A 27,282-nucleotide genomic window follows, 5' to 3' on the forward strand; every position below is an offset into this window, starting at 1 on the left:
TTTTCCCACAGGGAGTTTGGATAGGTGGTAAACTCTACCAAGTAATAATTTAAAACCAAAATCAACAAAAAGTGGATTAAGAACCCTATGGTGGAAGATAAAAACAATTAAGCAATGTGAAATCAAGTGCTTTTTTACAAAACTGCATGTACTATAGAATAGAAATGATCACATTCTCTGTTATTAGCTATGTGCTAAATGATCTGTATTTATACTTTGATTCACGCTCAAAAAATGAAAGAAATAGTGGATAATTATCTAATCAAAATATTTAGAATAATTGTCCTAGCATGATAATTTTATTTTCAAAATATTCTTTTGGCAGGGAGTATATTTTTATATTCTTTTTAGTCTCTTACGAAAGCTCTTTTAGTCTTTCAGGAGATACACAAACACACATATCCATACACACATATACATACATATGTATATATAATGTATACATGCTTATAATACATATAGGCACATATAATATAAAAATAGATACATTTTGGTATACTCTAGATGAATATGTTTGTGTATGTGTACATATTGCATTCACAGATATATCATTATTAATACTTACATCATATTCTAGAAATTTCTTGTTTTTTGTTTTGTTTTTCTTTTTGTTTTTTTTGAGACAGCCTCGCTCTGTTGCCCAGGCTGGAGTGCAGTGGCAGGATCTTGCTGACTGCAAGCTCCACCTCCCGGGTTCATGCCATTCTCCCGCCTCAGACTCCTGAGTAACTGGGACTACAGGCACCCGCCACCATGCCTGGCTAATTTTTTTTTTTTTTTTTTGTATTTTTAGTAGAGGCGGGGTTTCACCGTGTTAGCCAGGATGGTATTGATCTCCTGACCTCGTGATCCGTCCGCCTCGGCCTCCCAAAGTGCTGAGATTACAGGCGTGAACCACCACACCCGGCCCGAAATTTCTTAAAACACTTTTTATGTCCTTCAAACAAACCATACCAAGATATACATGTGCATTTTAAATGTAACATAGTAAAACCAAATTTGCAGCCTATGTGGTCCTATGCATTTGTGTTCCTATGAGACAATTCAAAGACAGAATAATATGCATCAAATATAAGACCACCCTAGCTAATTAGGCTACAATGACTATGAAAAGGTTAGAGATGTTCATTAATAATAGCCATAGTCATCTAAGATTTCCTCTTCTCAAAATAATATTTGAAATAATACGTATGTTTTCCCTGAATCTCTAATTTTGTGATATTTTCTCTCAATAAAGATTAGTTGACTTTTGTTTTCTTTCTCAAACCCATTTTTGATTTTTAGCCTGGGTCTATTTGTCACATGTAACCTCTTTTACATTGACCTCCAGTAAGATCAAGATCCTTCTTGGGGCCCAGTGGGAAACCAGTTCTGTGCCACCAACATCAAGACAGTAGGTGGCATATATTATTTTGCCTCTAGATACTCCTGTAGACATATAAAGGCTGGGACAAAAATATCTACGCAATACACAAAGTTATATATAAAGGTACAATTTGATGATAAATATTTCAAAAAGTTATATACAGTTAAAATATATATTAAATTTAACATTTTGTTGATGTACTTCTCATTTGGATGACATTAACACCTGGATACAGAATATCACTATGCTAATATCTTTCTCAGAGTAAACTGAAAACATACCGCAGGAATACTCTCATTTTCCTACAAACGAATAATCAAATTCACCTAATCCCTACCTTTCCATTTACCCTAAGGATAGCCTCTTTAAGGTCACACATGTATCTCAAGCAATCCACATAAGTCCCCTTCACTGACACTCCTACTTCCATCCTGCTTACTGCATACATCTCATCAATTTGAATCCCAAATCAATACTCCATCAAAACTGCTATTTCTCAACTTGCTAACAAATTTCTTACTGCTAAGTCCAAAGGTTAATTTGACACCTACCCTGTCTGTCTTCTTAGCAGTTTCTGAAAACTCTGTTATACAAAAATACATTTAAAAAATAATAGATATAAAAGTACCACAATACTTGAGATTTATCCTAAGTCTGTGATAGATGTCTTTGCATTTCCAAAAACTGCTTTTGTATGTATTTATGTAGCATTTTTAATTTTTATTTTCTCAAAAACTCTCGTTATATTTAGATTTATATTTCCATAAAAGATGATGTATAGGAATTCTTTAAAGCCTACAACATTTTGTTCTTTAGTTTGAATATTTAGTTCATTCTCATTAACTGCAAAACCTGATATATTGTGTTTAACTATTACATCTTATTATTCCCTTCCTTTAAGTTTAAATTGTCTCATATTTTTATATTAAAAACATTAATCTGGCTAATTTTTAACTTATAATTGATTTTTTAAATTGCTCTTCATTCATTCTATAACATTTTTGGTATATTCATTTATTACTTTTTTGAGTGATTACCATTGGCTTTTAAAGTCTAATATGTATTGTTACTTTTACAACTTTCTAGATGACGCAAGGACTTTTGGACACTTTGAATCCATGCAACTTTCCACATCTCATATGCTACCTGTGTTTTTAAAACATGTAGCATGTAGTATTTTAACACATGTAGTATTTAAAACCAGTAAGATGTTATTTTTTAATCCAGTCAATACTTTCATGACAACATATTTACCCTTTATGAATTTCTGAGTATCCGTCTGGTTCAGTCTGCATGTAACGTATTTCCTCTGATTTTGATTGGCAAAAAATATATATATATATATGTGTTGCATTTAATTAATCCAGCATCCTTTTATTGGATATATCATTCTTATTTTCTTTTAACACATTAAAATTGCCATTTCTTTTTTTTGGCATCTACTTTTTCTATCGAGAATGCTGTCAGTATATTTTCTAGTCATGTGAACATAATATGTATTTTTGTCCTGTGGCTTCTTTAAAAATTTTGTATTTGATTTGATTTTCAGATTTTTTCTATATTTTGAGGAGTTTCTTTGATTTGCAGCTGCTTGTAGTGGCTACTTGATATCTTTTTTTTTTTTCATCAGTTTGGGTAAAATGTTGGCCTTTATTCCTTCAAACATTTTTATTTTCTGGTATTTTGTCTCTTTTCTTTTCCTAGAATTCCAATTATATGTATGCTTGACCTTTTCATATGTTTTGGACTGAGTTTTGTTTTCCTCTCTCTAATTGATATGTTAAGCCTTAAACCCAATGTGACTGTATTTGGAGACAGTGCCTTTAAAGGGGTAATTAAGGCTTAATGAGATCATAAGGGTGAAAGTAGCAACTCAGCAAGAGAGGCCTCAGGAGAAACCAAACCTGCCAACCCCTATTTATATGCATTTTACATCATTTAGTTCCTCTATGCTTTATTCCCTTTTTTTGCTTCACAAGATTTTCCTTATTTGTATTAAATCTACTGTTAGATTAAATCATTAATAATTAAATCAAGTCATTGAATTCTGAATTTTTTGTATGTTTTGTTTTATTTGGCTTGTTCTTTTTTAGAGTTTCCAGTTTTCTGAGAAATGATTTTTCTTGGCTATAGTCTACTGAAACATATTAAGCATAGTTGTATTAATATTATTTTTATCATATTTCCATTATCAAGAACCTCTAGGTAACTATTTTCATTTTAGTTCTTTTCTTTGTTTACTCATATCTTAGAAAGCCTCGCTATCTTAAACTGAGTTTTGGATAGTGTATGAGGAAAGAGTAGAGATTATTGCAGATGTTGGATAATAGCTTCATACAGAGATAATTTATGTTTGCTGGAGTCTAAATGCAATAACAACACCAGATGATTCTAGTTTATCATGGAGGTTAAAATAATTGAAGCTTGAGTTTAGTTTCCTTAAAACCAGGCAATCTCTACTTCATTCCATGGTTGTATCCTTTTGGGTTCCATTTAAAAATATGTAAAGGGAAGCATTAGTTTCAACACATTCGGTGGACTATGAAATTAAAAAATGTGTCTCCCTCAACCAAAAGGAGAATTAAAAGAGCTGCCAAGATTCTCAGCCACCACTTTACTATTGCACGTTTTAATTTTCTTCTTTTTCTACTATTTTAAATTTTTATTAAGTGTTGGCAAATATACATAGGTGTATAGTTCATTAGATTATTTTGTGTTGGTGTTTTTTTTAAATTATACTTTAAGTTCTGGGGAATGTGTGCACAACGTACAGGTTTATTACATAGGTATACACCTGCCATGGTGGTTTGTTGCACCCATCAACTATTGCAGATTTTTCTAAGAGAAAAGTTTCCCGAAATTATGGCCTCAATTTATTGTAAGCAAAATATATATATTTGAATCTAGCATTTCATCCTTGTTTTTCAAAGAGTTGTTAGATTTCTGATGATTTCAGTAAGATGTTTTAAAGATTTAATTAAACGTCCTCATTGTTTTCTGCCAGCTAGTTAGTCTAAGTGAACTAGGCTTCCATTTTTGGAAAGAAATCCATTTTATAATAGACTTAAGGTGAAGAAAAGTGTCTTTTCAATTATACTTATTTTTATTAGAGACAGGTAAAAATAAATACTCAAAATACTTATGGAAACTCAATATAGTAAGGCTATTTTAGATTCCTATTGTTAGAGTATATATTCTTTTGTTTTCTTTCACACTGTTGACCATGATAGAGTATATATTCTTTCTTTAAAATCTCATTGCACTATGTGGACTCTTTGAAAAAGAAATACATTGGCAGAATGTGGTAGCATATAATATGGATATATCAATATGTTTTAACTCACATCACAGGCTCCATGTGTACCCTCATTAATGGACTGTTAAGACTGGATGGCATATATAGATATTGACATTATAAAAAATTAAACATTCAGAAAATGACTAATGAGAAATATTTCCTTCTGAAAAAAATTGTTGAGAACTTCTTTCTTTAATTTTTTATTTCATATTTATGCTCCAGCAAATTATCTTTGTGATTTCCAGTAACAGTAAGACACTGGACTACATTGTTTATTGCTATTCTTTTGATAAGACTGTCCTTTCTACCTTACCTAGCTTTTTCCTTTATTTTCATTTCGTTCGGCTAATGCCAACTCACTTTTAATGCTTATGTCATGTATAGTCCTCCTCAGGAAAACTGTACTTACACCCATAACCATTACTCTAATCACCAACTGTATTGTGTCTGACTCACTGTTCTATTAGTACGGGATACTTATCTCTATCATGGGAGTAATGATACCAATTTATAATACATTTATTCCTCTACATTCCACTTGAGAGAAGGAAATGTTTACTAATCCTAAAATTAATTTTTGTTGACTAAACAATAGGTGAATTAATGAAAAAATGCTGATAATATTATGGAATCTGAGAGAAAATATTTCAAAAGGTAAGTTTTGTATTTTTTTTTAGAAAAAGTGTAAAGGATGATAAGAAATATGTAGAGTCGATAAATCATATTTTTCTTTGGATTTGGGAACATCAATGACATGCAACATGAATAACTGAGGGGTGCACAAATAGACAACTTTTTTGAGAATCCCAGTTGTGAACCAAAGTCCTCTCAACCATGACAAAGGCATGACAAAGTCAGTTGACAGTTAAGAGGCTTCATCAAAAGACCAAAGAAGAATATTATGGGTGAAAATACTGCAGGAAAATTTTGCTTACTGTAGCATCATGTATAGATATAACAAAAATAAAATAATATTAAATAATTTTGAAAAGTTATTTAATTAATTTCAATAAAGAGCATGACCATTTTGGTCCACTTAATGTAGAAGACAATGTATATAGAGAGGAGATGATAAAATCAGGTGGATTTATAATAAAAGAATAAAAAACTTAGATCACTAAAACAAAATGTACTCTACTAAATGTGTAGATACACTACAAAAAGTTAGCCCTGAGCACCTCTAAGTTCATTTTGGGCATTTACATCACAGTGGTTGTACATTACTAGACAAAATAATGTCTTTTCCATGTGTTTATTTATATAGGTAGCTACCATTGGTTTAGAAAAATTTATCTGAGAGAAATAATAAAGCATATTTAGGAAATGACTGTTTTGTATATATATATTCAGTGTACTTTTATAGGTTCTCTTCTGCTTGGCTTTTTAAACTTTCTATTGGTTTACCATTTGATTTTATTTTCATTTTTACTTTTTTTTGCTTCATTTGGTCATAAAGGTAAATACCATTGCATTTTAGAGCAGCATTATTTTCAGGCCACCAATTATGTGCTGCTCTCTTTCCAGAAAGTCCTATGAAGTAGTAAAGAAGAGTGATAATTTGTGCTTCAAAAACACTTTGAAAATATTCAATCTATTTTATTTTAAATGTATTGTAAGAAAATTTTGTTTCACATTATGTAAGTGGTGAATATGGTTATTTGATAAAAGTATATGCTTTTCTATTGGCTGTAATTTTGTTGTTTAGAATGTAAATTGGTCTTTCATGTAAGAACAATATAAGTTTTCCCTCTGTACAATAGCACATTTTTCTTTTACTTAGTACTAAATTCAATCTGCCTTGCAAAATACTCAGTTGTTTAAATATCTTATTCACCTTTATAAACCCGTCAGCAACTAGCAGTCTTGCACATATTTAGAAATTTGAAAAATGCTTATTTGAATAAAGTGAAAGGCTAAAAACAGTGAAAACTCTGTCAATTATAATCATTGTCTATGAAATACAGAACTTTTTTTCATACAGAATTGACATTTTTAGCATTAGATTTTAAGTGCACTTAAATCGAGAAAAATCCTTGTTCTATTCTGAATTTGTAATTTACTGTAAGTATATTTTGCTTGCATCTGATTCTCCACTAAGCCCCTAGCTCATATGCACACACTGTTTAAAAAATTTTTAATGCAGCCCTCTATTGAAAAAAGGGAATGGCCTATTTCTTGACTCCCTCCACACTTTGGCATTTCACACGCAATATTACCCTTCTTACTGAGCTTCTGATCTAGTCAGACTCCACTTTAAACTTGTTCATGCATAGATTCAACTATTAATTTTACTTGGCATTAGTAAGAAGGATACACTATTAAAAGTAAATATTCATAGTCCAATTCATATTTAGTTCAAATATTTTTTCACTTTCATTATTTCAAGTATATGTTTAGGTGATATTTTATTTAAAGCTTGACAATGAAATAATTATTTTTAATTATGTCTAACAGTCAAAGTAAGCATATGTGATAATTTTTAATATATGTTATATATTTTTTCTTTTTAATTTCTTTTTTATTTTAAGCTCCAGGGTACATGTGCAGGATGTGTAGGTTTGGTACATAGGCAAATGTGTGCCATAGTGGTTTGCTTCACCTACCAACCCAATTCCTAGGTATTAAGCCTGGCATGCATTAGTTATTTTTCCTTATGCTCTCCGCCGACCTGCCCTCCCACAACAGTCACCAGTGTGTGTCTTTCCCCGCCCTGTGTCCATGTGCTCTCATTGTTCGGCTCCCACTTATAAGTGAGAACATGCAGTGTTTGGTTTTCTGTTTCTGTGTTGGTTTACTGAGGATAATGGCTTCCAGCTTCATCCATGTCCCAAACTATTACCATGGTTGCATAGTATTCCAGTAACACTACTACATTAAAAATATTATGACTGCATAGTATTCCATAATATTTCTAATATAGTAGTGTTATTGGAGTTGAAAACTATGAAAAACAAAAACCACTAGCCTAAGAAACCTTAAAATGTAGGACAAAACTCACAGCTTTATGGGTGATCTTATTAAATTTCAAAATCTACCTTATTTTATTTTGAATTAAATGCATTTTGTAATGTTAGTTGTAATTAGTATTTGTAATATTAGTTCAATATTTTATAGCATTGAATACCTACTTGGTTCAATGTATGGTTTTTCATAACACAGTTTTCATATACAATTTGCTTAATAAAAACCTTTAAATTTGAGCTATTATGGCAGATATGTAACACATTAACATAAATTAATATAAAATGTGCTATATATTACTTAATATAAAGTAACTTCAAGTCTTTGATATATTAACTTATATGACTCATGCCCACATAAAACTATTTTAAGATTTATAAAAAATAATTGATTTTAAAATGTTTTACAAAAACTACTAAGCTAAATAAAACCATGTTCTAAAATCTATTTTCCAAAACACACTCAATACTCATAAATACAATGTGTATAACTTTTATACAAAACAAATATCTTGTTTTAAATGAAGCTTTATACCTATTAAATGTATTGCATGTCAAAAATTAAAATAGTTTTTAAATGTTTTACTTTTATATATTAGACTTTGCAGATGAGCTTAAACTTATACATTCTTACAAACAAGCAGACATTTCATTAAAATAGCAGACATTACGTTTGTTTTCTTTAATAGTGAAAATCTAGTTCAGAAAATTTGATGTTCACTGTTTCTTTAAATAAAAACATCGCTCTTTGAAAGCATGACACATTGAATACAGTTTAAAATATACAAATTTTATAATATATTGTTAACTAATGCCAAGTGTTGAAAGGCGGGATCAACCAAGATGTTGGGAGGCAATACCCCATGGGATTCATTGTGTACCTGCATATTCTAGGCTTTCTGAATTTGAATATTCAAATAATAAATGTGACTTGGAAGCTGGAGATAGTGTATATTTTGGGAAAAATTTGGAGATACCCCAAAATAATAAAGACAATTCTCTCTGCTTCACCTTCAGTATAATAAGGTGGACACATCAAAAAGAGGTCTGATCTTTATTCAAGCTCCTTGAAAGTAATTCAGAAGGTAAACCCTCTGAATATCCTGAGTGACAGGAGTATCTTTGTTGTTTATAGTAGACCCCTGGGACCACACCTGACAGTTTGTGCTAACCTGATGGTGGGACCAGTCAGGCACATCCAGTAGTCTTGGAATATGGCCACAGTAGAAAGACCAACCATGTGATTAGGAAGTTGAAGCTTTGGGTCACATGATATTGCCTCACCTCTGGAGAAAGGGACCTGGAGATTTTATTCAATCACACTGACAATGAATCAATCAATCGTGTTTGTAAAGGGAAGCCTCAATAAAACTCTAGACACTAAAGCTTTGGTGAGAGTTGCAGGTTGGCAATACCTCTAGTGCATTGTCATGTAATGTATGTAATGTCAGAAGGGTAACACGTTCTGAGGATGTAGAAAATTCCCATTAAGAACCCTCCCAGACTCTTCCCTATATGTTTTTTTTCCCTTGAGTGCTTTTAATGCATAATTTCTCTATAATAAACATAAATCTGAGTATAATAAGCTTCTGTGAGTTCTGTATGTCTGTTTTAGCAAATTACCAAACCTGAGGGGGTTTTTGGAAACCTTATGAACTTACAGTTGATAACAGAATTCTTGGGTAGACAAGAATTGGGTTGTGCAGTTAAAAAATTTAGAGTGTTGATTTTATGTTAAATGTTCATATCACAAAAAAGTAAAACAAACCACAAAAGGGCATGTGGACACATTCAAAGATTATGGATATATTTACTCCCTTAATTGTGGTGATGGTTTAATGGGTAAATGCATATATGTTCGAACTCATCAAATTGTATACATTAAGCCTATACAGCATTCTGTATATCAGTTATATCTCAATAAAGCTGTTAATCAAAACAAAAAAAAAGTACTCTTTAGTTTGAGTAAGCATAATACCAAAATACATGAAGATAAATGGTCTGTTTATTGACCTGGGTGCTGATTCCAAAGATGTGCTGATTTGTGAGGATCCATAGAGGAGGGAGCTTGTAGAGGGGGGATTTTTTTATACATGTATATTTTAATAGATTATATGAATATTTGTGGGTATGCAAAAAATTGCTAATATTTTATGATGATATAAGTAAAGATAGGCAGATTTAGAGAATTTTATTTTGTCATAATTGAGTAGGAACAATTAACTATGAAGAACAGTACTTTGTTTGCTATTGTTTCCTGGATCCTGAAACCTCTCCTGGAGTCTGATCTAGGTCTTACTCAGGGAATCTATACCTATGGTTCATTCTGGACTTCAGTGAGAGTCTTGGTTTCACTATGTTCTTGTATGATATTGCAGTGTCCCAATTGCATAAGGTAATTTGTTCTGGAATACATACACATAAAAATAAATGAAAACCTTACAATAAATTACTCACGTGAATGTCTTCTTGTCACAAGTTGTTCTACAAATACTGATAACGTCTATTAATATTCATTTGCCCCAATAATACAAAAATTATGAGTAAAACAGGAGGAAAGCTGACCTTACAAAATATCTTCTTTCTAGTTTCAAATTATTATTTGCAGAAAAATGTAAATTATGTTGTTTAAAATGGCTAGAAACTTTCAAAATTGCCTTTAGTAGACACTCTCACCATACATTTATTTAGAATTTTGAACTTGGTACTTTACTGAAAATCATAATCTCTTTCTGTATTTTGACAAGAAATTAATGGAATGTAATGGGAAAGTGAATTTTAATGTGAGGGGGATTAATTTGGGACTACTATTAATTGTTTATGATAGAATTTAAAAATTCATTTTCTTAAAATGATAGAAATATGTTTAGAACTCACTAGTTAACAACAAAATGTCTGTTTCAAATTTTGCTTGCTCAAGAAATATTTAGATTTAACAATATGATTTACTCATGATTTCATTCTTGTAGTTCATGTTTTTATTATGCTATAAGAAGAATAAATACATAAATATGAAGTATACATTTCCTAGATGGCTTTGGCTCAATTTATTCATTTAAAAAGGCAAATTTTATAGGTATATGAGCTAAAGATTAAACTTAAATTGGACACAAAAGCAGCCTATTTCTTGAGGTTTAATATTAATAAAATTCTATAACATATTTACAGGAATTTTAAAATATAGTTCATCTTATTTGTGAGCTGGTACTTGGTTGCCATTTTCTTGAATCACTTCCTGATGTGGCAGAAAAAGATAAATAAATAAACGAGTTGATTTTCAATCATGCGTGGAAAATTTATACTATGAAAATCTAGATTAAAATATTGTCCTTTTCACATGAGCTTTTCAAAGGTACCTTACATCTTATATATGCTTGGTTTAATATCTATAGATTTACTTGTCATAAAATTTCTAAAGATTGATGATAGTACAAAAATTTAAATAATTTTACTGTTCTCTTTTTGTGTTTCATTGGATTTTAACAACATTTTTTAAAGATGGGAATAAAAAATATATCTTAAGCAAGTTAGGGTTGAAATAGAATGAAAATTTTGAAGAAAAAAGCACATAGGGCCAGATTTTCTTTATAAATAATACATAGGCAGGGGCTTATTTAGCACTTTGTGGACTTGTGTGAACTTATTCTATCCACTGAGAAAACTGTTTCCTGAGTACAACAAAAAGTAAGGTAAGACTAAAGGATAAAAAGAAACTTCTAAAAATAATTTTCTCACTTTCAGAAAGCAGTTTATCCAATAAGAATTTCCTAACATATGTAATAATCTTTTTACCTTTTAGAATGTTTCCTTGGTAAAGTTAAAGCATTGAAGACACAAAGTAGTCAATGAATTAAACTTTTTTTGAACAAACAAACCAAAAAACTCCAATAGTAATTGAATGAATTATTTTTTCTAACCTTTACATAAAATTATGGCTTACAGAGGCTAAGGCTATGCTAAAAACTGAAAAGGCCCTAAAACATGCCACAACAAATTCTGGATTATCTTTATGAAACTACATGCAAGGTACTAGCTCTGCTTCTAACGGAGCAATAATTTATTACATGGGTTGGTAGTAAAAAGTATGTAACTCAAGGACAGTATTATAAACATGGCTTCCATTTTCAGGCAGCGAGCAACTTCATCTTTTTTCAAACTTTCAGTGAATAATTATGTAAAATTACATGGATAGACATGAAGGTGTGCTGCCCATTTTCACTTTCAATTAATGACTGACTTTTCAGCTCCAAGGAGTTAAGTGATGTCCTTCCTGGGTAGCCCACAGCCTGTGACTGAGTAAGGTGAATGTATGAAAGCCTGATCATTTCAGCCTGACAACACAGAATATTTGAATAGGAATATTCACTTCAGAGCCTTCTATTGGAATAGTCAGCATTTCTCTGTCATGCCCTGCTGTTCACCTTATTTCATCCCAGTCCTGTTCCTCCCTCCTTCTCACTGGTATAAATTCTAAAAAAAAAAAAAAATACTTTATCCCAACTATATCTCAGTGTCTCATTCCAGAGAAGCCAGTCCGTGACAAACTGCCTAGGCTATCAGTCAAAATTCAAACAAACTCGTATTCCATTGTTCACTACTGTCAAAAACAGGGGATTTATCTAGAAAGTATGAAGTATTCACAAATACTGTTTAACTATTGAAACATTATAAAATATAAAAAGTATAAAAACAATATTTCTATATATTAACAATAACAATCCAAAAATTAAAATTAAGAAACTAATTTCATTTACAATAATATTGAAAAGAATAACATCCTTTGGATTTTTTTTCAGACAGAGTTTTGCTCTGTTGGCTAGGCTACAGTGCAGTAGCATGATCATAGCTCACTGCAGCCTCATACTCCTGGGCTCAAGGGATCCTCTGACCCTAGTCTCCTGAGTAGCTGGGACTTCAGGTGTGTGCCACCACACCCAGATAATTTATTTTTATTTTTCTAGAGATGGGGTGGGGGGGTCTCACTAGTTGCCCAGGCTATTCTCCAACTCCTTGTTTCAAGCTATCCTCCCACCTCAGCCTCACAAGTAGGTAGGATCATAGACGCAAGCCACCGTGGCCTGGCCTGAAATAAATTTAACAAAAGAGGTATAAACTTTGTACACTGACTATTACACAACAATGCTGGAAAAAAATAAGATCTAATTAAATGAAATGACATTCCTTCTTCATTTGAAACTCAGCCATATAAAAAATAGCAATTCTATGCAAATGACAATCTAGAGTCAAGGTAATCCCTATCAAAATACCAGCATATGTTTTTAGGTAAATTGGCAAGTCCTTGCTAAAAATTTATAGTAAATGCAAAGAACACAGAGTAGACAAAATCTTCAAAAAATAATACAATGTTTATAGACTCATTCTTCCTGATCTCAAAATTTACTATGGTGCTAAGTAATGAAGTATGGTACTGGCATAAGGATACACATATAAATTAATGGAACTGAATTAATAACTTAGAAATAAACTCTTATAGACAATTGATCTTTGACAAAGGTGGCATAGCAATTTAATGGACAAAGTATAGCTTTTACAACAAATAGTATTTATAAAATTGCTCTTCATATATGAAGGGTGAATTAAGACCTGTACCACATACCGTACAAAGCAATCATCTTCAAATAAATCATAAACATAAATGTAAAAACAAAAACTATTAAACTTTTAAAGATAATGTAATAGAAAATTTTCATGGACTTGCTTAGGCAAATATTTCCTATATAGAACATCAATAGCACAATCCACGAAAAAAAAGGTAAATTAGGCTTCATCAAATTTAAAAATATCTACACTACAACAGGCACCATTAAAATAAATGAAAAGATAATCCACAAAATGGAGAAATATATTCAAGAATCCTATATCTGCGGAAACTCTTGTCTTCAGAATTTGCAAAGAAAGTGTACAGTTTATTAATAAAAGGACAATTAAATTTAAAAATGGACAACATATTCGAATAGACATTTTATCCAAGAATATAATTGTCAATAAGCACATCAAAACATGTGCAACATCATTGGTCCTCAGGGAAATATCAATTAAAACCATAGTTTAATCTCATTCATTAGAATGGCTATAATCAAATTAGCAAGTATATTTAGTGTTGACAAGGACGTAAAGAAACTGGTACACTTATACATTGTTTATGAGAATGTAAGTACTGCAGCTCCTGTGGAAAACTTATTGAAGTTTTGTGAAAACTTAAACATTAATCTCTCTTAAGTTCCAGTAATTCCTCTTCTAGATATCTAACCAAGAGCAATGAAAACATATTTTCACGTAGATTTGTACACAAATTTCTACAATGTTGTTATTCATAATAGCCAAAATAACCCAGATAACCATCATTAGTCATAAAACTCTAATATGCCTAAACAATGGAATACTATACAGCAATAAAAAGTGATAAAATATTCCTACATGCACCAACATAAATGAAACTCAAAAAATTATGGTAAGTGCAAAAAATCTAAATTAGTATCCAATTGATTTTTTTTAAATGTCAAGAGATTAAGCTAGATGTTGGATTATGGAAAGCTTGGGAATGCAGGAACAAATTATGAGCCTCATTTTCTAATGGGGATCCTGGGACCAGATGTATTTTAGATTAATTCAACCTATCTTTGCTAAAGAGATGTCTTAGTATTTTGGGAGGAGGTTAGGAAGGAGGGAAGGGATTCAATCTGCACCTGGAAATCTTGGCTATAACATATAATTATGAAAATAAGCAATTTATATAGTTTCATAGAAACTTAGTTTTATCAGAAGAAAAAATGTGAATAAGACCATCTGATTTATTTTATCATTTGCGAGTGTGATAAAATATAAACACATGTAAGGATACCTTTAGGAAAGTTTAGAAATTATATAATGATAGCTACTCATTTTTATATCGTGTCTTTTTCAATTACACAAAATTTGAATGTTCTATCTCAAATTTATGATGAGTAGTGTTTAAATGTAAACATAAAGTCATAATGGATTAGGTATATTTTTAAACTTTAGATTTATATGTGCTGAATTGTACTTATATATAGTGTTACACTTTTTATATTTAGTTGTGACAATTTAACATGTGTTATTTCAGTAAACATTTAATAAGCACCTGCTATGCATTCTGATGGGTACTTGTAATAAATTAGTCAACATAAAATAGAAATAAATCCTATATCCATTAACTTTCTGGACACGAAGTTTGAAAATAAAGTGATTATAGTGTGAGTACTACTAGAATGAAATTTTGATGAGAACACATGAAAACAATTGATAAATGCTCTTCACTCAGCTTTGGTAAACAATGTGATGACAAGCATGAGTTCTGTCACATATGAAGCATGAGGGAGATTCTAAAACAAATGGGCCAAAATTATGAAATGAATACAAATACAGTCTATAGAAAATTGAAAATACTATGTTTGCAGTGTAAAATAAAATATTTAGTGATAGTCAATTGGGAAGAAAACTGTCATAATATCATGAATAATCTTTTAATGCCATGATAAATATTTAGGTATATGTGCGTGTTAGAAATCTCACTGAATTTAGCAATCATCCAGTAGACTAATACTGCCCATAAATTATTAAACTAATGTTCAGATATGTTAATTGAGACAATCAAATATACATTTTTACTACAACTATAACTTATATTTCTTTTCCGTATTTCCTGATCCTGCACCAACATTCAAGTATTTGTGATACACTTTTTTGTTCTATAAAAGTACATGTGTATGGTCTTCATTATTTGGTATGGTTTGGCTCTGTGTTCCTGCCCAAATCTCACCTCGAATTATAATCCTCATAATCCCTATGTGTCAAGAGTGGGACCAGGTGGAGGTAATTGGATCATGGGGGCAGTTTCCTTCATGCTGTTCTCAAGATAGTGAGTGAGTTCTCAAGAGATCTGATGGTTTTGTAAGTGTGTGGCATTTCCCCTGCTTGCACTAGCTCTGTTCTTCTGCCCCGGAAAGAAGGCGCCTGCTTTTCCTTTGCCTTCCGCTATGAGTGTAAGTTTCCTGAGGCCTCCCTAGCAATGTGGCACTGTGAGTCAACTAAACTTCTATTCTTTATAAATTACCCAGTCTCAGGTATTTCTTCATAGCAGTGTGAGAACGGACTAACACATTATTATTATTTATTTAAAGTTGAGATTTAAGTTAGTTAATGATGTATGTCTATATAAAAGCTTAATATAAACCCTTAGGTTTTCTATAAAGTATCCAAATATTTAAAGTATAATTTTTTCACTAAAACATCATTTTGTATCTATGTAATTTAAAAAAATAATTGCAAACCTAGTAAAAAATTAAAATATTTGTGTGAAAATATATGATTATTTGTTTCTGCATTAATAGTGAATAAAAATTACTTTTTATGACCTAAGAATAACATTAAGAATTTATCACCATGCAAATTCTCTTGACATTTTCTACAGATGACTTGCACAGTATTAACTCATCAATGAATGACATTCAGTGAATCATAAAGCACTTAACTTGAACACAGCCAATAGAGTGTTCATAAAGTTCCTCTTTTTAATCAAACAATATGTGTGTTCATATTTTTCAAATTTAAGTCAACACTAAATTAGTGATAGAGAAAAAATTATGTTAGCTTTATTCAGAAATGCATTTTGTGACTCTGAATTTAAGTATGTAGTTAATATCTACCTATTGTCTGATTTTTAGGCTTGATTGCAATTCTAAAAATATATTCTTCTTACGGTTCTGCACTTATTAAAGCTGGAAGGTATATTGTAACAGGTTAGTATGTTGATTTAAGTAGTAAATATCAACTTTATATGTCTTTCTCTGTTAAATATGTAAGCAGAAAATAGTTGCTGTTTTGATAAACACAACACTAGTTCTTTACAGCTGTTTATATGTAACAACAGTTTGACTTGTAAAATCTGCCTTGAATATTTACTGGCACTGCACTGCTTGTTTGGCATGTCTTTATCAAAATGATCTATGTGATGGTTTATGAAACTCAATTTGCATCTAATCAATATTTTAATTTTAATCATGAAATCACAATTTTTTGTCAGCTAATTCTGTTTTCTTAGGAGCTGTTAATACCAACCAAAAGTGATACTAAGGACAAAATTATATTTAATCTAATGTATACATTTTAAATCCCACCCATATTTCCCAGCCTTTCCACTCATCCTTTGAATGAATAACCTTTCCATCCACAATCCCTTCTTGTAAATAATCAGAATAGATATCTGAAGTGTTTGAGATAGAGATGGGGATGGAATTATGGCTTATATTCACTTGTGCACAAGAAGAAGAGTTGCTCTCATTTTATGGTGGTGTGTACCTGGATATTTATGTCAGCAGATAAAGACTAGGAGAAAAATGAAGTGTCACCCTCTCCACTTTAAATCGAACAAGGGTATTTTGTAAGGATTTAAAGTGAATGTTTCACAAATTTTTTTAAATTTGTTTTTTGATTTTTAATTTTTATGGGTACATAGTAGGCATTTATATTTATGGGGTACATGAGATGTTTTGATACAGGCATGCAATGTATAATAATCGCATCACAGAAGATGAAGTATTCATCCCCTCAATCATTTATACTTCGTGTTATGAGCAATCCAATTGTATTCTTTTAGTTATTTTTAAAAGTACAATTAAATTTTTGTTGATTATAGATACCCTGTTGTGTCACCAAATACTGGGCCTTATTCATTCATTCAAACTACTTTTCTTACCCATTAACCATCCCTATGTCCCCCTCATTCCTCACTACCCTTCCTAGCCTCTGGTAACCATGCTTCTACTCTATCTCCATGATTTCAATTGTTTTGATTTAATATTCCAGAAATAAATGAGAATATGCAATGCTTGTCTTTTTGTGCCTGGCTTATTTCACTTAACATAAGGGTCTTCAGTTTCATCCATGTTGTTGCAAATGACTGAATCTCATTCTTTTTTATGGCTGAATAGTATTCCATTATGTATAAGTACCACAGTTTCTTTATCGATTCATCTGTTGATGGACACTTAGGTTGCTCCCAAATCTTGGCTATGGTGAACAGAGCTGCAATAAACATGGAAGTGCAGATATCTCTTCAATATATTCTTTTTTTTCTTTTTTGCATAAACCCATCAGTAGAAATACTGGATTATATGGTAGCTCTATTTTTAGTTTTTTGAGGAACCTCCAAACTGTTCTCCATAGTTGTTGTACTAATTTACATTCCCACCAACAGTCTACCAGAATTCTTTAGTCTCCACATCCTCACCAGCATTTGTTATTGCGTGTCTTTTTTATATAAGCCATTTTAACTGGGGTGAGATGATATCTCACTGTGTTTTGATTTGCATATCTCTGGTGATAAATGATGTTGAGCACCTTTTCATAAGCCTGTTTTTCATTTGTATGTCCTCTTGTGAGAAATACCTTTTCAAATATTTTGCTCATTTTATGATTGGATTATTAGGTTTTTTCCCATAGAGTTGTTTGAGCTCCTTATATATGCTGATTATTGTTCCTGTGTCAGGTGAGTAGTTTGTAAATATCTTCTCCCATTCTGTCGGTTGTATTTTCACTTTGTTGACTGCTTCTTTTTCTGTGAAGAAGCTTGTTAGCTTGACATAATTTCATTTGTCCATTTTTACTTTGGTTGCCTGTGCTTGTGGGGTAATCCTCAAGAAATCTTTGCCCAGACTAATGTCCTAGACAGTTTAATCAATGCTTTCTTGTAGTAGTTTCATAGCTTGAGGTCTCAAATTTAAGGCTATCATCCATTTTGATTTTATTTTTGTATATTTTAGGAGATGGGGGTCTACTTTCATTCACTCCCTTGCTACCACCTATGTTCACTCAAAGCCCTGGAGCTTTGAAATCTACAAGTGGCAAAGCCAGTCAGGCCTATACCATTCCCTTCAAGATAGTGAGTTTCCCCAGGTCCCAGGCAGGTCCAGAAAAACTGTCCAAGAGCAAGGGACTAAAGTCAAAAACCTTAGAAGTCCACCTGGTGTTCTATTGTACTGTGGCTGAGCTGGCACTCAAACCATAAGATGCAGTCCTTCTCACTCTTCCCTCCCCATTCTAAAGAAAGAGGAGCCTCACCCTGTAGCCACCTCCACCTGAGGTTCAAGAGGAGACTATCACTGATGTTCCCCTAAGGCCCTAGGGCTCTCAAGTCAACTTGTTGTGAAAACTACCTGACCTAGGTCTCACCTTTCAGGGAAGGGGTCTCCCCTCTGACCCAGGGCAGGTCCAAAAATGCTGTAAAAGAGTCATGTCCTGGAATCAGGGACTTTAAGAGCCCACTTGGTGCTCTACCCACCTGTGGCCAAGCTGGTACCAGGTGCAATAAAAAGACTTCTTTATTTTTCCCTCTGCTTTCTCAAGCAGTATTCTTGCCCCATAGCCACCACAGCTTGGAATGTGCTGAAGCTCACCTGAGGCCAGCAAGTCTCAGCATCTCTCCCATGGCTGTCAATGTAGTACCTGGCTATTGTTACTGGTCATTCAGGGCCCAGGGGCTCTTCAGTTAAGAGGTAATGAAGCCTCCCAGAAGCAGGTCTTTCTCTTCAAGGCAGCAAAGTTCCTTCCTGGGCCAGGGTGTGTCTAGGAATGTCATTTGAGAGCCAGGGTATGGAACAGGCCTCACAACTCTGACTGGTGTCCTATCCTACTGTTGTTAAGCTGGTATTCAAGATGCAAGACATAGGCCTCCCCACTCTTCTGTCTCCTCTCCTCAAGTGCAAGGAAGTGGTCTTTATTGGAGCTGCAAGCTGAGCAGCCTAGGTTTAGGGGAGGGGTGATGCCAACATTCCCTTACCCACCCTGGCTGGTGTTTCAATAGGTCATGTGCCCCCAGCCCTGCAACCCCAACCCCCCGCCACCCAATCCACTGTCTCTGGGCTCAGCTCAGCCCTGGGACTCATCTAGGTGTAGGCTTTTCAGGTTTATTTGGAGCTCCAGATCCCATTAGCCCATGGTGGCAAGGCTTAGGGGAAATCAAGTTTCCATTGCTGGGACTGATGATTCCCCTCTGGGTAGGGCTGGTTTAAATGCCCCCTCCATGGGCAGGTGTCAGCTGAGTTTGGTCACATTTTGTTTTCTTCAGTAACAAAGACAGCACTGAGTTCAATGCCTCACAATTGCTGGCTTTCCCTCTCCCTAGGGCACACCATGCTGCTGTTGCCAGGGCATGAGGGAGGGATGGCATCAGCAATTCAAGACTTTTTCCACCTCTTCAGTGCCTCCTTCAGTGACATGAATTAAAACATTGTGCTGTGAGTTCTCACCCAATCTTTGGTTCTTACAAAGGTGTTTGTGTGTGTGTGTGTGTAGATAGTTGTTAAATTTGTGTTCTTGCAGGGGGACAATCAGTGGAGCCTTCTATTCTGCCATCTTGCTCCTCTTTCTCACAAGTAAATATTAATTCACTCAGGTCATCTGTTTTCCAGTTAGTAAAACCTTCAACTCTAGTTGTTGTTTATATGTTCACAATTCATGTCAGTCTATCCAAAACTCCTCACCATCTTCTTACGTATTTTCACAGAAAGTGCTAAAATTGAAATACTAGCATTCTTAATTTAAGTGACTTTGCTTAATATAATTGTATTTCTCATCTAGGTTTCAAGAAGTAGAATTTCCTAACACATATACATGTTAATGTAATTTAATAAGAAATAAAAAATCAATAATTATATCTATCAGCATATTGTTTTTCTTCCCATGTTCTGTGTTTTAGTTGGCAATAACCTCCAAACTAGAGCTCTGTGATTTGCATTTCACTGCTATATCCTATGGATTCAATATTTTTATATACTTTTTCTTTTCATTTGTATGTTCAACATTTTTCTCATCATTGCCCTTTGAAATAGCCACCCCATCATCTTCTGCTTATTTTTCTCTCCTCTTCAAACGATATGTTTTGTATTCTACTCATCGTCTTTTACAAATCTGATCACCAATCATTTAATCTCCTACCACTGTGTGTTTTTCTAGGTCACTCTGCCAAACTGCATATATATGACCCAGCTCTCCTCTGCCCTGATCCACTTCTGCTTCCCCTCTCTTCTTTACCTTCCACACTGCTCATTCACAGTATTCATTTTTTTTTAACCCATTGTGCCTGAGGAATGATCTAACAGTTTATCTGGAAAATCACCAAGCATCACCCATGCCCAATACAAAAATTCCATCTTTAATGAAATATTTGAGTTTCAAAAAATAATTATTATTCATTGTTTTCCAATCACTATTACTTACATTATAATAAAACTATTATTTTTTATAGTTAATTTTTATATCTTTTCCATGTTTTTCTAAGTTTATTTCCAGCAAGGTTTATTTTCTAACCGTGGGGGGTTTTTGTTTGTGTTTTTTGTTTTTTTTTTGAGACGGAGTCTCACTCTGTTGCCCAGGCTGGAGTGCAGTGGCATGATCTCAGCTCGCTGCAACCTCTGCCTCCCAGGTTCAAGTGATTCTCCTGCCTCAGCCTCACAAGTAGCTGGGACTACAGGCGAGTACCATCATGCCCAGCTAATTTCTGTATTTTTAGGAGAGACAGGTTTTCACCATGTTGGCCAGGATGGCCTCGAACTCCTGACCTCGTGATCTGCCTGCCTCAGCCTCCCAAAGTGCTGGGATTACAGGTGTGAGCCACCACACCCAGTTCTAATTGTGTTTTTAAAAATCCCTAGTGCCCAATATAGAGTCTTTAATATACTAATAAATGAATGTTCATTAAAAATAATTGAATGTGAATCATTTCTGTAACTTGCACTCTAAAAGTGGTTTACCTTTAAAGAATATTACCAGAATAATATGAAAGTATACTTGGATGATTATTTTTTAATCATAGATGATTGTTTTGATATTGTGTTTTTTTCACCATGATAGAATAATTTTAAACATACTAAGTTCTCCACATACTGGGTTTGATTTAGTTTTAGTAATTAATTCATTGACAGTTATTGTGTTCTCATGTGTGTATATACATATATATAATTTGAGAAGAGGAGACTTCTTTTTTGAAAGCTGCTTTTGTCATTGGCTATTAATGAAATACTTTAATATAGGCAAGTGGTATATTAAAACCATGAATATATTAGCTATTCACAACATAGATGAAAAATGTTTGTTATACTATAATGTCTAATAATCAGCATTATTAAAAAGGCTTTCAATATATTGTCTAAAAATGCTGATTGTTAGACATCATGTTATAATGTCTAATAATATATGTATTATATATAATGTCTAACAATATATTTTAAAAAGTCTAATATACTATAATGTCTAATAATCAGCATTATTAGACATTCTTTCAATATATTGATATCATTAAATCAGTCAAAATCAATCACTCAGAAAGGAGCCACTCTGTACAGGTCACACAGGGCTGAATTCACTGGCATCAAATATATTGTTTGGGAAAATAAACAAATAACTACATTAAAGAGACGATATGTTCCAAAAGACCAAGTTAAGTCCACTCCCTTTAGTTTTGCAAGAGATGGGGATTCAAATCTGTAACACAATCAGCAACAAAATATAAAGATAATTTCTCTATATATTTCAAATAAAAAGATAGAGTATCTAGCCTAACATTATGTATTGTGCCAGACAGGCAGCCAAGAAGTACTAGCTGAAGGAATGAATGATGATAGAAACACATTGTTTGTATTTAAATTAATCAATAAATATCAGGGTAATCTGAAAATTGCCTTTCAGAGAAATGAGGTTTTCTGGGATTATGATTGCAAAATTTCACTGACAAGAGGTTAACTCCCCATGCTGCTAACAAATCAAGCAAATAAAATTTCTGAATTTCTAGTTATTTTAAGCATATTTTTAATTTTACCAACTTTCAGCTTCCAGAAAATTTGGCAGAAGCATTTAGCATTACCTTGGAACATTCTAACTGAATTCTGATTCCAGCATTTTTAAGGATACTGAAATTCTGTGACAAAATACTGTGTTAGGTTTTTGGAGCCCATACTTTTACTGTATCATGAAGGTAAACTTATCTCTGTTGCCTACCTCACAAAATTATTTTGAGAATTATATGATGTATTGACAAGGTCAAGGTAAACTGAATTTTATCATTTTGGACATTATAAAACCACCTATAATAATCATATTTCTGTGTGTGTGTGTGTGTGTGTATTTGTATATATTTGTGAAAGATATTAAAATTTACACAAATTATTTAAAGATGGATTTGTACCAGGTAATGTTTCAAAATGCATATACTATATAGCTCTTAGTCCATCTTCTCTTGCTTGTAAGATAATACCTGAAACGGGGCGATGCACATAGTAAAGGATTTATTTCTTACATTTATAGAGGCAGAGAAATCTAAGGTTGGGGAGCCACATCTGGTGAGGGCATTCTGGCTGTTGGAGACTCTGTAAAGTCTCAAATCTGGGCAGGGCATCATATGGCAAATAGGCTACATACTGGGTAAGGTCTATATTCCTCGTTTTACAAAGCTACCACTCTCACCCCCATGTTAACCCTTTAATCTACTAGCTCATTAATCCATCAATTCATGATTGAGCCTTTATGACCTAATCACCTCTTCCAAACCCTGCCATTCAATACTGCCACATTGAGGATTGCATTTTAACATGAGGTTTTGGACATTACCTTTCAATCCATAGCACCTCTGTATTTTAAATTAAAATTTATAATTAAAAAAATAATTTTGAAAATAGAAAGTCTATGTATTTGTATTATAAATAAATTATATAATTTAGAATGCTTGCCTTAAGTAAAGAGATATCATGGTGTATATGAATGGTAGAGTTTTGTATTTTCTTTAATTTTTTATACTTCTTTTTAATTTTTTATTTTACATTGAGTTTTTTTTTCTTTTTCTTTTTCTTTTTTTTCCTTTTGAGACAGAGTCTCCCACTATTGTCCAGGCTGGAGTGCAGTGGTGCGATCTCTGCTCACTGCAACCTCTGCCTCCCGGGTTCAAGCAATTCTCCTGCCTCAGCCTCCCGAGTAGCTGGGATCACAGGCACCCGCCACCACGTCCAGCTAATGTTTGTATTTTTAGCAGAGACGGGGTTTCACCATGTTGGTCAGGCTGCTCTCAAAACAACTGACCTCGTGATCCTCCCGCCTCAGCCTCCCAAAGTGCTGGGATTACAGGCATGAGCCACTGGGCCTGGCCTGAGTTTATAATAATAAAAAAATCTTGTATTATGGTTAGTACTAAATACGTATTTGTTAAGCTGTTGTTTGATGTTATTATATGCCCTAGACAAGTTTTGGATGATTTGGGGAAAGCCAACTCCCAAGTGCGGTGAACCTGGGGAGATTTTTTAATTTGCAGGGATTTACATAAGTGTAATTAGAAGCCCTGGCATACCTCTCTATTTGCAGGTGGCCAAGAATCTCCCGGAAGAGAGCTTATTAAACAAAGGCCACACATGGGATTCAGATAGAGACAGATTTATCTGAGGGACTAAGGTTAATAAATGGGGTCGTAACTTACGGAAGAAAAATATAGATAATGAAATAAAGTCACATAAGTGAGGGAGTATTCTAGCATTCAGATAAGCCTTAACTTTAGGACCTGTATATTGTAAGGGCAAAAACAGGTGGGCAGTAGGACCACTTGAGTAAAGAATGCCAAGAGCATTAGATGGATATCAATGTGTTGCATCTCTGATCATGCAGGGGCAAAATGCCCCTCCACAAGTAATTACTGAAGTTTATAAATTATTTGGAAGATGAGTCTGAGGAAAGTATAGAATTATTTATAATTTACTGGCAATCTAACATTTTGGAATATTGTATTAACATGACAAAATTATTTTCAACAGAAAGTCACCATAAGTATGCAACAGTTATGAGATCATATGAATTATTTATAATAATGTATGTTTGTATTTTATGTAATTATTTAGAAAAAGTACCAATATTATATAATCAAAATACAATTAGCAAGTAAATGAAAATAGAAATTTGTTGCTTTAAATATTGTATAGAAACACATTTACAACATTTTGCCAAAAGTTACTTCCCTGGAGTGTTACATGAGATGCTGCCTAAGACTAGCTAACAACAACACTGATGTTATTTTGTTTTTTTTAAGAATTTTTTTTGGGTTTTTATTGCTGTGTAGCACATTACCAAAATCTTAGCATTTTAAATCAAATAACATTTACTATCTCACAGTCTTTGTGGGTCAAAAAGTCTGGACACAAGTTATCTTGCTCCTCTGAAAAGGTATCTTCAACATGTTGACTGACTAGGGCAGGGTTCTCATCTGGAAGCTCAACTGGAGGTAAATCCTTCTGTAAGTGCGCTCAGGATGTTTGCAGAACTCTCCTTACAGTTGAAGGGCTGAGGTCACAGGTTATTGCTGGCTGTTGTCCGGGGCCTGCTATCAGCTCCTAGAAATCTCCAGCAGTTTATTGGCTTGTGGTTCTCTCCATAGACTCGTTCACTAAATGGCAGCTTTATTCTTTAAGCTAGGGGGATAATAAGGCCCATTTTCACTAGCAAAATGGAATCTTATAAAGTATGACATCACAGGAACAATCTTTCCTAATGTTTGCCAAATTCTATTGTTTAGACAAAAGTCACAGCTTCTGTCCACACACAAGAGGAAGAGATTATAAAAAGACATGAACACCTGAAGTCAGGAATCATTTTTGATTCATTTTAGGGTCTATCACAGTTATGAACTATCAAGTGACAAAACTTGATTGTTACTTCACTTGGAGAAGATATCATGGTCAATCTTAATTGCTAATTAAATCAATTTGTGTATTTTAGTTAAAGTGAAAATCCATATATGAAGCACCATCAGCCATTTACAATAAAAAAAGTTCTAGGAAAATACAAGTGTACTTTAGACCACTCAAATAGGAAACATTTTCTAAATAAAAATCAAATCACTATTCTTACCCCAGTTGTACTGCTAACACAGAATACCTGAGACTGGGTAATTTATAAAGAACAGAGATTTATTTCTTACAGTTCCAGAGGCTGGGAAGTCCAAGGTCAAGGGGTCCACATCCAGCAAGGACCTTCTTACTTTGTCATCCCATGGTAGAAGGCAGAGGGGCAAGAGCAGGTGAGAGTGTATGAGAGAGAGTAAATTCTTTTTCCTCCTTTTTTGTTTTCTCCAGGCTTCCTGCCAATTGGATAGTATCCACACACATTAAGGGCAGAGGCCAATCTCCTTCGGAAACATCCTCATAGACACACTGAGAATACCAGCTAAGTATTCTTTAATCCAGTCAGTTGACACCAAAATTAACCATTACACCAATGTTGTTCTAAAAAATATATATATATACATGATTTTCTGAGTAACAACTTATTTTAACAAGGTTAAACAAACGTACACAAGGCACCTTGTCCAAAAAACCACCTAAAGTATTTTTTCTTACAATTGTCTATTGCTAGATGTTATGGGTATAATCTCTTGGCAGTGGCCACTGGAATGTATGTTGGTATTTACTTAGGAAAGTATCTGTGTTGGGCTACATGCAAACAAAATAATCTTCCAGGAGAACAGTCTGTGAAGAAAGGAAAAGAAACGAAAGAAATCATAAAGGACTATAAGAGACAAACAGGAATAAAGAAAGCATATATATTCTGAGAAAGGAGAAACTGACCTCAACAACTTCAATTTTCTAGGTCCTCTTCATCTGAAGCATGGATAAACATTGGCTTGAAATCCTAATAGGTTTTCTTTCATGTTTTTACACTATTCCTCTACTCCTTTATTTGAGCTAGCTAAATAAATCACTATACCTGACAAACAAAGCTCTTTGAAGTAGTTTGATATTGAAAGGACAAAATTCTAATAGCACATTTATCTTAATATTTCCCTGGAATAAAAAATACTTGGAAAAGTTTCATCAAACTCTAATGTGAATTTGATTTTGTCTGCACCAAAATATTACTTCTTCATAAATGTCTCTTCTAATCATTCTTTTAATTTATACTCCTATTTTTTCTCTCATAATTCATATTTTCTCCATCTGTATTACACCTTATAATAGCAATTACTCTTATTTAAAAATGTTTAAATAATCATTTGTGTGTGTGTGTGTGTGTGTGTGTGTGTGACTCCTCAGGGAACTAGTTAAGGACCTTGTAAAAATTAGACAAAAAGTACACAAATATGTAAGCAACTTAATGTGAAGTAATGATTATTAGTATGAAATAAACTATAACAGTATAAGAAACCAATGTTTTAGATGGGGTTGCTTTGGGGAATAGGTTTTCTATGTGCCTTTTTTGCTATTGTAGAGTTTGCTTAATTCATTAATACTTGAAAACTTGTTGGTATTTGCATGTGTGTGTATGTGTGTGTATGCAGATATCTGAAATCTGCTTATATAACATTGTATCCTGACTTATTATTCCTTCATAATTCTGCATATATCTGACATCTTTCAGAAAATTACTGTCTTATCTAAACCAGGTTAACCATAACCCTGTATTCCCCAAAACTTCTGCTTTACAGCTGTAGTAGAATTTATCACTTTATATGATAGCTGTTTCTTTACGTATATTCTCCATTAAACTAAGTTCTTTGTAGGCAGAGATAATATTTACATTGGTTTTGTACATATAGAAATAGTGAGAAGATCATTATTTCAGTGTTTGGGTATTTTAACTACTACAAAGGC

The sequence above is a fragment of the Pan troglodytes genome, chromosome 7 (assembly GCF_028858775.2).
Source record: "Pan troglodytes isolate AG18354 chromosome 7, NHGRI_mPanTro3-v2.0_pri, whole genome shotgun sequence".
Lineage (NCBI taxonomy): Eukaryota > Metazoa > Chordata > Mammalia > Primates > Hominidae > Pan > Pan troglodytes.